This window comes from Sapajus apella, unplaced genomic scaffold (assembly GCF_009761245.1).
Source record: "Sapajus apella isolate SASKATOON/1434 unplaced genomic scaffold, GSC_monkey_1.0 scaffold91, whole genome shotgun sequence".
Classification (NCBI taxonomy): Eukaryota; Metazoa; Chordata; class Mammalia; order Primates; family Cebidae; genus Sapajus; species Sapajus apella.
The window spans coordinates 5,374,751-5,388,611 of NW_022437031.1; the positions used below are offsets into that span (position 1 = coordinate 5,374,751).

The 13,861-nt window shown below is 38.6% G+C and overlaps 1 protein-coding gene and 1 long non-coding RNA gene across 5 annotated transcripts in view; one reads left to right on the plus strand and one right to left on the minus strand.

The window, feature by feature from the left end:
* Nucleotides 1-13,861, minus strand: part of OPHN1 (oligophrenin 1) — a 386,576-nt gene that overhangs the window by 278,575 nt on the left and 94,140 nt on the right. The gene's annotated exons all lie outside the window — the stretch shown is intronic.
* On the plus strand, nucleotides 4,379-11,571 carry LOC116535049. The gene is made up of 2 exons (XR_004262023.1): nucleotides 4,379-4,509; nucleotides 11,498-11,571. It is a non-coding gene; the product is annotated as an uncharacterized LOC116535049 (long non-coding RNA).

The following is a 13,861-nucleotide window of genomic DNA, read 5'->3' on the forward strand; positions in this document are numbered from 1 at the left end:
CATCAAAGTGAATATTGCCTGAAGTATGTAAAACAAAAGTGCTGTCGAATCTAACTGAAGAGCAAGTTATGCTTTGTATTGAAAACACATATATAAATGGATCGTATCTTCTTGCCTATGTAAAAATATGACATTTCTTTCTATGCTTACAGTCTCATTAGTGTATTGCCTGTCATTCACGTCTAATTTAATGCTTTCAGTGACACAATGGTTTTCTTTTCTTTCTTCCTTTTTTTTTGAGATGGAATCTAGCTCTGTCACCCACCATGGAGTGCAATGGTGATATGTTGGCTCACAGCAACCTCCGCCTCCCATATTCAAGCGATTCTCCCACCTCAGCCTCCCAAGCAGCTGGGATCACAGGCACCCGCCATCATGCCCAACTAATTGTTGTATTTTTAGTAGAGACAGGGTTTCAACATGTTGGCCAGGCTAGTCTTGAACTCCTAGCCTCAGGTGATCCACCCGCCTCGGCCTCCCAAAGTGCTGGGATTACAGGCATGAGCCACCACTCCCGGCTGGTTTTCTTTCTTTTCTACATTTGTGAAAAGGATTTTCTACGTTAGCAAGAGATTTAATTTATAATTTTCCCAACAATATTCATAACAGAAGTGTCCTAGTTAGTATTATAAGTTACTGACACCCGGCATGGTGACAAGTGCCTATAGTTCCAGCTACTTGGGAGGTTGAGGCCGGAAGATCACTTAAGCCCAGACATTCAAGCTCAACCTGGGCAACATAATGAGACTGTGTCCCTTTAATAAAAAGTGAAAAGTGAATTATATCTATATACTGTATATGAACATGAAAATATCTAAAAATCTAAAAAGAATAATGCTAAGTAGAAAAAAACAAGTTGAAGTACATATAGTATGATTCTACTTGTGAAAAAAATTTAAATAAACAAAACATTTCCAGCACAAACATATATTTATATATTTCTACACAATATTTGTAGTCTCTATAAATATAAGCATTTATATATTTATATAACTAAAAATATTTAAGTATTAAATACACTTATTAAATATATTACATATTAAATATATTTAAATATATATACTTGGCATACATTCTTCTTGGCCATGTTTTCTATTTCATATATATAGATACAAACAACAAATGCATATATCTACTATATGTCTAATATATATCTCATATATAATATAAAATGTATAATTCTGTAAAATTATACTTCTATAATATACATAAAATTATATATTTATATAATTTAGTTATATTTATGTAATTTATGTAAAACTATATTGTACTCGTATAATTTATATATGATTATATATAATTTAGTACATAATTATATAATACTTATATCTTAATTATAATGTTTTGTATTAATCACTTATATATGTATGTATTAATATATAGTCATATTACATAATGATTATAATATTATATATAAACAGAAAGCATGGCCAAGAAGGATAAATACCAAATTCAGGATTGTGGCTGCCCTTGGTGAGAGAAAGGAATAGGGACTGGGGAAACAGGTAAATGCATACTTCGCTATCTCTATGTTTTACTTAGAGAATGAGATCCATCTGGGCCAGGTACAGTGGCTCAAGCCAGTAACCTCAGCACTTTGGGAGGCCGAGGCGGGCGGATAGCTTGCGGCTTGGATTCAAGATCAGCCTGACCAATATGGTGTAATCCAGTCTCTACTAAAAATACAAAATCAGCTGGGTGTGGTGGCGGGTGACTGTAATCCCAACTACTCGGGAAGCTGAGACACGTGAATCATTTGAACCCAGGAGGCGGAGGCTGCAGTGAGCCAAGATTGCACCACTGCTCTCCATCCTGGGACTGAGCGAGGCTCTGTCTCAAAAAAAAGAAAGAAAGAAAAAAAATAAAAGAATGAGAACGATCTGAAGCAAATATGACAAAATGTTTATCTTGAGGACATGTGTACACAATGTCTATTTTATGACACTGCTTTTAAATTTGCATTAATAATGATGATGATGAAAATAACTAATTAGCTTTTTGCTGTGGCTCCTGCACTCTTTCCAAAGCAGATAACTTTTTTTTTTTTCATGTTTTCAACATGATGTTTGTGACAGCAACTGGCAGTTAAGCATTCACTAGCAGCTGGGGTTAGTGACATGGTGAGAAACCCAAAGAAAATGTGAAAATCTGGCACCCAAATTAGGCGCCTGGTGTTGCCAGTGCTTATGGCTTGCTGTGACTTTTGAAGCTTGTATTGCATTCCAAGTTCAGAGAGATGACCGTTGGGAAAATTGCACCTTTGTGATCCCTTCTTAAAGTTATCACCAACAGTAAGAACCTGGCCACAGCCAAGGGAAACGTTATACCACTTGGGTATTTAATCTGCCTCCCAGACTGCAGATCTTCCTGGGTCCTGTTTAGACTTATTAACATCTGAAAAGCTTGTCTTTCAAATTTACTGAATACTGAGCCCTTCCTCTGATTCCCAGGGGAAAACTCCAGTTTTTTTGGCAGAGACTCTGCTAAAGACTCAGCCTTTGAGAGAACAAAGCAGGAGATTTCTGGGCCAAAAAACGATAGAGGGAAAATCTTTATAACCTTCCAACAATTTCTATTAGCTCTAAATGATAATTTGTGGAAATTATAAAAAAAAAAAAATAAGCAAAGAAGCAAAGAGCTTAAAGCCTTCAAACCGTAGAAACACAGGCTGGTGCTGCGCCTGTACATGAATCTTCGGTAAATAAAGCAGATTCTGCTGCCTGGATGCAGGAATAATAGAAAATGGGAGCAAATTTATTTCTTTAGCGCCAAGGCAACAATATTCTTCAGAGACTGAATGCTCCATCACTAGCTAGCCTCAAGGTCCATTCAAATTTACAGAGAAAGGAATCAAAATACTAAAAGTTCAAGTTCACATTCTAGCCCCTGTCAAGTCATGGTACACATAACAGTGGCCATAAAATGCATGCAAAAATAAATAATATTTTGTAAAAGGCCAGGAACGGTGATTCATGCCCATAACCTCAGTACAGGCAGGAAGATCACTTTAGGCCAGGAGTTTCAGACCAGCCTGGGCAACATAGTGAGACCACCAACTCTACAAATAATAGAATGCATGCAAATGTGACATAATGTAATAATATTCATCCAATAAGATTAATGTTTTAAAGCACATACACATGCAGCTGGACGCAGTGGCTCACGCCAGTAATCCCAGCACTTTGGGAGGCTGAGATGGGCAGATCACCTGAGGTCGGGAGTTCAAGACCAGCCTGACCAACATGGATAAACCCCGTCTCTACTGAAAATACAAAATTAGCCAGGTGTGGTGGCATATGCCTGCAATCCCAGCTACTCAGGAAGCTGAAGCAGGAGAATCTCTTGAACCTGGGAGGCAGAGGTTGCAGTGAGCCGAGATCTCGCCATTGCACTCCAGCCTGGGCAACGAGAGCGAAACTCTGTCTCAAAAAAACTAAATAAATAAATAAAAAATAAAGCACACACACAGGCACCTTCAAATATGAAATGGCTGTGACAAAACATCAAGATACTCCAATTCACGATGAGTACCTCTCTATTGGGAAACAAGTGTTATTAATTTCAGAATAAAACCAGTGACTTCTGAGAGCTCCTAATGCCACTCTTAAGGGTCAGTGTTGGCAGGGAAATTTTCCCTAATCTCAAATGAGTATTTTTTTGAGGGGTGGGAGACAGAGTCTAGCTCTATCCCCCAGCCTGGAGTGCAGTGGCGCCATCTCGGCTCACCTCAACCTCCGCCTCCCGGGGTAAAGCGATTTTCATGCCTCAGCCTCCCAAGAAACTGGGACTACAGGCATGCACCACCATGCCCAGTTAATGTTTGTCTTTTTAGAGACAGGCTTTTGCCATGTTGGCCAGGCTGGCCTCGAACTCCTGGCCTCAAGTGATCCACACACCTCAGCCTCCCAAGGTGCAGGGATTACAGGTGTGAGCCACCATGCCAAGCTGTAACAGCACATTTTAAACAGACTAAGGTAAGAATGATATTTTAAAGATTTTATTTTTGTAAAACCATTAATTTTAAAATAGATTAAAGTCCAGTCCAGTAAAGAAGCATAACTTCCTCTAAGTCAAAGAAGTAACCAGCTTAGTGTAAGAGCTAAGTGTTAACATGCTTTAGCTACTGATATGACAAGACAAGATTTTGAGCTTTTGTTTTGAGGAGGTGGGAGAGTGCAACAAAATGCTCTTAGTATTTTCATATACACCGTTTTTCTCCTAGCTCTCCTGTTGGACTTTGATGCAATTTGATCTTTGTGTACTTAGATTTTGATATAGAAGAATTTCCATATAGTTAGATTTTTTGATGTAGCTGATTTTGAGATAATTATATTTCAATGTTGAATTTCAATGTATAAATTCCAATACAATTCAAAAACTAAATTGGATTTCTAAATAACTATTTCACTATGTGTAGAGTGGCTATGAATTAAATAAAATAATAAATATAAAGTTCCGGGCTGGGTGCAGTGGCTCAGGCCTGTAATCCCAGCACTTTGGGAGGCCAAGGTGGAAGGATCCCTTGAGTCCAGGAGTTTGAGACTTTGGCAACACGGTGAAACCCCGTCTCTACAAAAAATACAAAAATTAGTTAGGCATGGTGGTGTATGCCTGTAGTCCCAGCTACTTGGGAGGCCTAGGCAGGAGGATCATTTGAGCCCAGAATGCAGAGGTTGCAGTGAGTCAAGATTGCGCCATTGCACTCCAGCTTGGGCAACAGAACAAAACCATGTCTCAATAAATAAACAAATATAAGTTCCTGTCCCAGAACAAATGCTCAATGAATTGTAGTTCCCTTGCTCACAATGACTCCTTCTGTGTGCATACGTGCTTAGCAGTTTACAAAGGGACTTTGACATAAACAGTCTAGCCTCACAACAACCATGTGAGTTCGGAAAAAGCAAATATTCTTCTTCTCCTTTAAAAAAAAAAAAAGAGAAAAGGGGCTCAGTGAAAATATGTAAGTTGCTCAAAATAACCGCAGAGCTGGCCCTTTATACCTCTCCAAGACTCATAAGAAGTCCTCAGACCCTAAAGCCCACAATGCTCTTTCTTTATGCCAGTAGTTCTCAAACTTATAGTGCAGTGGAATCGCATGGAGAGACAGAGTTTGTTAATACACAGACTGCTGTGTCCTTTGCAGGAATGTCCATTGCTGATTTAATCCACGTAGAGTGGTGCCTAAGAATTTGCACTGTTAACATTTTACCAGGAGATGCTGATGCTGTTTTTCTAGGGACAAAGCTTTGAGAACCACAGTCCTATGTCAGACTAATATGCTACGAATATGTGGTTTAACATGAACTAAGAAATCTATCCACAGTGTCACACAATGTGAGAGCTACATGAGATCCTGGAAATCATCTAACCCTGTGGTTATAGTCCTTGGTTTATTATCAGAATTGGCTGGGTACGGTGGCTCACGCCTATAAAGCCAGTACTTGGGAGGCCAAGGCAGGCATGTTGCCTGAGGTCTGGAGTTTGAGACCAGCTTGGCCAACGTGCTGAAACCCCATCTCTACTAAAAATACAAAAATTAGCTGGGCATGGTGGCACACGCCTGTAGTCCAAGCTACTCGGGAGGCTGAGGCAGGAGAATCGCTTGAACCGGGGAGGCAGAGGCTGCAATAAGCAGAGATCATGCCACTGCACTCCAGCCTGGGCACAAGAGTGAGACTCCGCCTCAAAAAAATAAAAATAATAACATGATACAATTTTTTTAAACTACCGTTACCTAGGCTGTACCCTCAAAGATGCTGATTTTAATTGTATAAGTTGAGACCCAGATTCTACTGAGAGATTCCTTTGCTAGTGGACTCAAGAAATACTGAAGGACTTCTTCAAACTCAAAGCAGCTGACCACAGAGAGTAATTCAAATTCACATAAAAAACTGAGATCTCTCTTTCACAGAAATGCTTGCTAAAAAGGTAATTAACTAATGTTTTTAAAACTGAGATCTCTTGTAAAGGAAATTCTATAATCATAAAAGGCAGTATAGGCCAGGAATAGTGGCTCACACCTGTAATCCCACACTTTGGGAGGCTGAGGCAGAAGCACTGCTTGAGCCCAGGAGTTCAAGACCAACCTGGGCAAGAGACGGAGACCCCGTCTCTACAAAAAAGTTTTAAAAAATTAGCTGGGTCCAGTGGTAGCACATGCCTGCAGTCCCAGCTACTTGGGAAGCTGAGGTAGGAAGATTGTCTTGATCCTGGGAAATCAAGGTTGCAGTAAGCCGAAATCGCACTGTTGCAATTCAGCCTAGGCAACAGAGCAAGACCCTGTCTTAAAAAATAAAAAGGAAAAAGTATAAATGTACATGTCTTCTTCTTTCTTCTCTTAAATGATGTAAAAAGCAATTGCATTAAACTGTGTGTGTGGGGGGGTATTTTAGGACTCATAGCTAAAGAAAATTTATTTTCCAATATAATCACAAAAGTGAGTTAAAACAAAGCTATTATGGGCCAGGCATCATGACTCAAGCCTGTAATCCCAGCACTTTGGGAGACTGAGGTGGGAGGATCACTTGAGGTCGGGAGTTCGAGACCAGCCGGGCCCACATGGTGAAACTCCATCTCTATGAAAAATACAAAAACATTAGCTGGACGTGGTAGTGCATATCTATAATCCCAGCTACTCAGGAGGTTGACGCAGAAGAATCGCTTGAACCCAGGAGAAAGAGGTTGCAGTGAGTCAAGACAGCACCATTGCACTCCAGCCTGGGTGGGTGACAGAGTGAGACTCTGTCACAAAACGAACAAACAAAGCTATTATGAAGTAAGAAAATAACACAAAACGGTAAAATGAACCCACAAAAACAAATGAAAAGAACCAGAAATCGTACCCAAAACGGTTACCTTAAAAAACGCTATAAAGGTACGCTTGTTCCCTTCTTTCAACTTCTTTTTTTAAGTTGTTTCTGTATGTTCATTGTTTTTCTTTTTCAATTTTTTTCCTATTCTTACCCATCAACTTCTTTAAAAGTTACAAAAACTCTAGAATAATTATTATAAAAATGTATTGTTGGATTTCTAAATATTACAGATAAAATATGTGTAACAATAACAGCACTGAATGCAAAATAAAGCAGTTAAGGAGGAATACAGCAACGAAAAAGGCATGAGACTAATTTTTTAAGCCACAATGGCAGATGTAAATCCACCTATATCAATAATAACATTGAACAGAAATACATTAAACAATACAAAGTTGTGTGAGTGGAAACCTGATTTTTGTTTTTCTTTGTAAAGACAAGGCCTATGTTGCCCAGGCTGATCTCAAAATATTGACCCCAAGTGATCCTCCTGCCTTAGCTTCCTGAGTTGCTAGGATTACAGGCATGAGCCCCCACAACCAGCTGGATTTTTTTTAAAGAGACAATTGTATGCAGTCTACAGGAGACACATCTCACATTCAAAGACACAAATAAGTTAAAAGCTAATATGAAAAAGATAACAGAAACCTGGAGTGGCTATATTAGAATAGGACAAAATATACTCTAAACCAAAAAAAAAATGACAATGGAAATCAAGAGGGACATTTTATAATGATACCAGTCAATCAATCAAGAAGATATAACAATTATAAACATGTATGCACATAACACTAGAGCCCAAATACATGAAACAAACAATGACAAAACTGAAGGGAAAAATAGACAATCCAACAACAGACATTGAAGAATTCAATGATTCACTTTCTTTCTTTTTTTTTTTTTCTAAGAGACAGAGTCTCAATATGTTGCCCAGCCTGGTCTTGAACTCATGAGCTCAAGCTATCTGCCCACCTTGGCTTCCCAAAGTGCTGGCATTACAGGCGTGACTCACCACGCCCAGCCAATAACTCACTTTCAATAATGGTTAAATCTAGACAAAAAATCAACACTTCGGAAATATAAGACTTCAAAAATACGAAAACCTAACTAGACTTAACAAACTTCTAGAGAACACTTTGCCCAACAATAGCAAAATACACATTCTTCTCATGTGCACTAATAAAATTCTCCAGGATAGATTAAATGCTACTTCATTAAACAACCATCAATAAATTTGAAAGAACTGAAATCATAGGAAGCATGTTTTATGAACACGAGGAATAAAATTAGAAATTAATAACAGAAAGGTTGAGAAATTTACAAATATGTGGAAGATGAACACACGAAGCAGTAAATGGGTAAGACAAGAAATCACAAGGCAAATTAGAAAATATTTTCAAATAAATGCAAAATAAAGACACAACCTACAAAACCTTCCCAACTCATTCTGTAAGGCCAGTATTACCCTAACATAAAAATTAAACTAACCACAAGAAATCTAAATACAAAAATCTCTTATAAATATGAATATAAAAACAAAACCTTCAACAACAACAAACAGCAAACTGATCCCAAAAACATATAAAAAGGACTCTATATAATGACAAAGTGGGATTTATGCCAATAATGCAATGTTGGTTCAACATACAAAAAATGCCAGGTGCAGTGGCTCACACCTATAATCCCAGCACTTTGGGAGGCTGAGGCAGGAGGATCCCTTGAGCTCAGGAGTTCAAGATCAGCCAGGGCAACATAGTGAAACCCTATCTCTACTAAAAATACCAAAAAAAAAAAAATACCCAGGCATGGTGGCACATGCTTGTAGTCCCAGCTATTTGGGGAGCTAAGGTGGAAAGATCGCTTGAGCCCAGGAGGTCAGGGCTGCAGTGAGAGCCCTGATTGTGTCACTACACTCCAGCCTGGGTGACAGTGAGACCCTGTCTGAAAAAAAAATGTATACATACAAAAATTAATGTAATACACCACATAAATAGAATACAAGAAAAAAGCCACATGATCATTTCACCAGATGCAGATTAAGTATTTGACAAAGTCCAAAATTTTTCACTACAAAAACACTCAACAAACTGGGAGTAGAAGGAAACTTCCTCCATCTCATAAAGAAAATCTATAGAAAACACACAGCTAACCTGATACTTAATGGTGAAAGACTGAATACTTTCCCCATGGTATCAAGAAGGATACAAGGATGTCTGCTTTCACCAGTTCCAGTCAACACTGTACTAGAGATTTGAGCCAGGACACAGGCAAAGAAAAGAAGGGAAAGGCATGCAGATTGGAAAGGAACAAATAAAACTATGTATTTGCAGATAACATGATTTTGTATACAAAACAATCTAATGGAATCCAGTTTAAAAAAAAAAAAAACTATTAGAAGTAATAAACGCCGGGCGCGCGGTGGCTCAAGCCTGTAATCCCAGCACTTTGGGAGGCCGAGGCGGGTGGATCACGAGGTCAAGAGATCGAGACCATCCTGGTCAACATGGTGAAACCCCGTCTCTACTAAAAATACAAAAAATTAGCTGGGCATGGTGGTGCGTGCCTGTAATCCCAGCTACTCAGGAGGCTGAGGCAGGAGAATTGCCTGAACCCAGGAGGCGGAGGTTGCGGTGAGCCGAGATCGCGCCATTGCACTCCAGCCTGGGTAACATGAGTGAAACTCCGTCTCAAAAAAAAAAAAAAAAAAAAAAAAAAGAAGTAATAAGTTCATCAAGGTTACAGGATATAAAATCAATACAAACACAATTGTATTTCTTTTTCTTTTTTTGAGACAGAGTCTCACTCTGTCACCCAGGCTGGACTAGAGTGGCACAATCTCGGCTCACTGCACCCCCCCACCTCCCAGGTTCAAGTGATTCTCGTGCTTCAGTCTCCCAAGTAGCTGGAATTATAGGCATGTGCCACTGGTCTGGTCAGGCTGGTCTCAAACTCCTGACCTTAAGTGATCCACCCGCCTCAGCCTCCCAAAGTGCTGGGATTATAGGCATGAGCCATCCCACTCAGCCCACAAAGTGCATTTCTATACACTAGCAATAAACAATGCAAAACTAAAGAACACTGTTTCACGAACAATGGCCTGAAAAATAATACTTAGAAATGAATTTAACAAATTAATTGCAAACTTTGTACACTGGAAACTACAAAACACTGATGAAAGAATTGAAAGAACACATAAATAAATTGAAAGGCATTCCATGTTCATGTATCAGAACACCTATTGTTGTTTAGACGGAAATATTCCCTCAAATTGTTCCACAGCTCTACTGCAATGTCTATCAAAGTCCCAGCTGTCTTTCTGACAGAAGTTGACATGGTGATCTGAAATTCATATGGAAATTAAAGGAACCAAAAATAGTCAAAACCATCTTGAAAAAGAACAATGTTAAAGAACTCACACTTCTTAATTTAAAACCTCACTACAAAGCTACAGTAATCATGACTATGTGGTCTTGGCATAAACATATAGATCAATAAAATAAAATTAAGAATCCAGAAATAAACCTTCACATTTGTGGTCAATTTATTTTCAAAAAAGGTGTCTCAACAATTCAGTGGAGAGAGAATACTCTCTTTAACAAATGGTGCTGGCACAAACGTATATTACCTGCAAAAGAATGAAGTTGTACCTTACCTCACACTGTACACAAAAGTTAACCCAAAATGGCTGACAGACCTAAATACAAGATCTAAAACTATAACACTCTTAAAAGAAAACATAGGGATAAATCTCATGACCATGGACTAAGCAATGATTTCATAGGTATGATACCCAAAACACAAGAAACAAGAGAAAAAGTAGTTTTAAAAATGAAGAAACAGCTGGGCATGGTGGCTCACACCTGTAATCTCAGCACTTTGGGAGGCCAAGGTGGGTGGATCACCTGAGGTCAGGAGTTCAAGACCAGCCTGGCAAACATGATGAAACCCTGTCTCTACTAAAAATACAAAAAATTAGCCAGGCATGGTGGCAGGTACCTGCAATTCCAGCTCTCAGGAGGCTGAGGCAGGAGAATCACTTGAACCCAGGAGGCACAGGTTGCAGTGAGCCAAGATCACGCCACTGCATTCCAGCCTGGACAACAAGAGCAAAATTCTGTTCCAAAAAAGGAAAAGAAGAACCATGTGGCCTGCCTCAACTCAATCAAACATTTTGTTTACTGCAAAATAAAAATAAAAAATAAAGTTGTAATAATAGAATTAAAATATCATAATTTTGCAACCCATAATAAAATAGCATATCTAAGCAATAACTGCTAAAACCATTAGGTAAAAGATAAGCTGATGGGAAATGTCATAACGCAAAGATCAAGTTGAAAACCTCTACAAACACTGATGAATCTTAAAATCACAGGAAAAAAAGGAAATAACCAGATATTATGTACCTCCTGTATAAAGCAATAGAAAACACACACTATCTATCTAGCTAGCTAGCTAGCTATATATATATATATATATATATATATATATATATATATATATATGAGAAACAGGGGAACATGTAAAATGACAATCACTAAAATGCAGAATAGGTCAAACTACCAATTTCTTCAACAAGAAAACTGTAGAAAAAAAAAAAGAGGTGGCATTTTTAAAACAGATTTAAGAAACATATTGGCAGGGCATGGTAGCTTACACCTGTAATTTCAACACTTTGGGAGAACAAGACAAGTGGATCGCTTGAATTCAGTAGTTCAAGACCAGCCTGGGCAACAAAGGGAAACTCTGTCTCTACAAAAAAATTATAAAAATTTATCCAGGCATGGTGGCACAAGCCTGTTGTCCCAGCTACTCGCGAGGCTGAGTTGGGAGAATCGCTTGAGCCAGAAGGTCAAGGCTACAGTAAGTCATGATCGTGCCACTACACTCCAGTCTGAGTGACACGACCAGACCCTATCTAAAAAAGAGAAAAAAAAAGAAATATATCAATCTGGTGAAATATATGAACTTTGAATCCTGATTTTCAAATTTTCAAATTTGCATATTTAATCTTTATTTTATTATTAAGGAAAAATGTTAATTTTTAGTATTTTTCTCAGACAAGGTCTCACTTTGTCACCCAGGCTAAAGTGTAGCAGCACAATCTCTGCTCACTGCAGCCTCGATCTCCTGGGCTCAAGTAATCCTCCCACCTCAGCCTCCTTAATAGCTGAGACTACAGGCATACACCAAGATGCCCGGCTCATTTTTCTATTTTTTTGTAGAAAAGGGGTTTCACCATGTTACCCAAGCTGGTCTGAAACTCCTGGGATCAAGCAATCCACCCACCTCGGCCTCCCAAAGTGCTGGGATTACAGGCGTGTGTTGCCACGCCCAGCCAAGAAAAGATTTTAAATTGCTTTAGGTGTGATAATGTTCTTATTTTGTGAGGTAAATACGGAAATGTAATATGTTATTTGAGACTTGCTTCAAAATAATCCAATGGGAAAAGGGAAAGTAGATAGGTATACAGATAAAACAAAAGTGGTCATAAGTTGATAACTGTTGAAGAGGGTTGATGTGCACATCAAGTTCATTATACTACTCTCTCTACTTTTATGTTTGACATTTCACAATGTTTTTAAAAATAAATGAATACAAATACATACAATAAAAATAAATTACACTCAAAAAGTAAAAGAAAGCAGTAATAAAAGATCACATGTGGTTTGATTCCATTTACATGAAATAGACAAATCAGGCTGGATGTGGTAGCTCCCATCTGCAATCCCAGCACTTTCAGAGGCCAAAGTAGGAGAGTTGCTTCAGCCAAGGAGTTTGAGACCGGCCTGGGCAGCATGGTAAGATGCCATCTTTATAAAAAATAAAAAACTAGCCAGGTGTGGTAGTGCAAACCTGTAGTCCCAGCTACACAGGAGGCTGAGGCTGGAGGATCACCTGAGCCCAAGAGGTAAAGGCTGCAGTGAGACAAGTTCATGTCAAGGCACTCTAGCCTGGGTGACAGAGTGAGATCTCAAAAGACAAAGAAGAAAAAAGAAGAAGGAAGAAGAAAAAGAAAAGGCAGGGCACAGTAGCTCATGCCTGTAATCTTAGCACTTTGGGAGGGTGAGGCAGGTGGATCACCTGAGGTCAGGAGTACAAGACAAACGTGGCAGCCAACATGGTGAAACCCCATCTCTACTAAAAATACAAAAACTAGCCAGATGCAGTGGCATGCCTGGGTGACAAAAGCAAAACTCTCAAAAAAAAAAAAAAAAAAAAAAAAGAAAGGAAAGAAAATAGGCAAATCTATAGAGATGAAAAATAAATGAGTGATTGCCTATGGTTGTGGGCTTGAAGGAAAATGGGGAGGGACTGCTAATGGGTATATTCACTGGGTAATGAAATGTTATAAAACTGTAGTGATAGTTGCACAACTCTGTGAGTATAATAGAAACAAATGACTTGTATGGATGTGAATTATGTCTCATTAAAACTGTCATATAAAAAAATCGATGTGGGTTGCAATGAGGATAAGAATATCTAAAAGGGCTCCTTAAGGGGATGATAATGAAAAAAAGGCTGTGAAACACTGACTCAAACAATGGACCTGGAAGTCCTCTGTATACAGAAAAGCAGTATTTGCCACGTCTTGAATAGCCCTTGTGACTCAGAAATGAACAGAGTAGTTATGAACTCACTGGACCAATGAACACACTGAAGTAATTCCCATCCTGAAATAAAAAGAACCCTGCCTTGATCCCTCAACCTGATGTAACTACTGATCTCTCTCACTTTTTCACCTTTAAGACTGGTGTATACCCTTGCTACTCAAAGTGTGTTCTCCAGATCTGCTGAATCAGTCTTCATTTTAACACATCCTATGTGATTCATATACACATTTAAGTGTCAAAAGCTCTGTTATAACCATCCTATCAATTTAGTAAGTATTAGCAATGATGTAAGAATGTAGGAACTATCCAAAGGTGTCAACCCTTTGGTCAGGTCAACTCCATTTTTGGAAAGGTAAAATGTGTGGTTTAACTTGTTTGACACTGAACCTGTTTAAACTTTATTCAAAGAAAGGAAAGATAGAACGTCTATGAAAAACC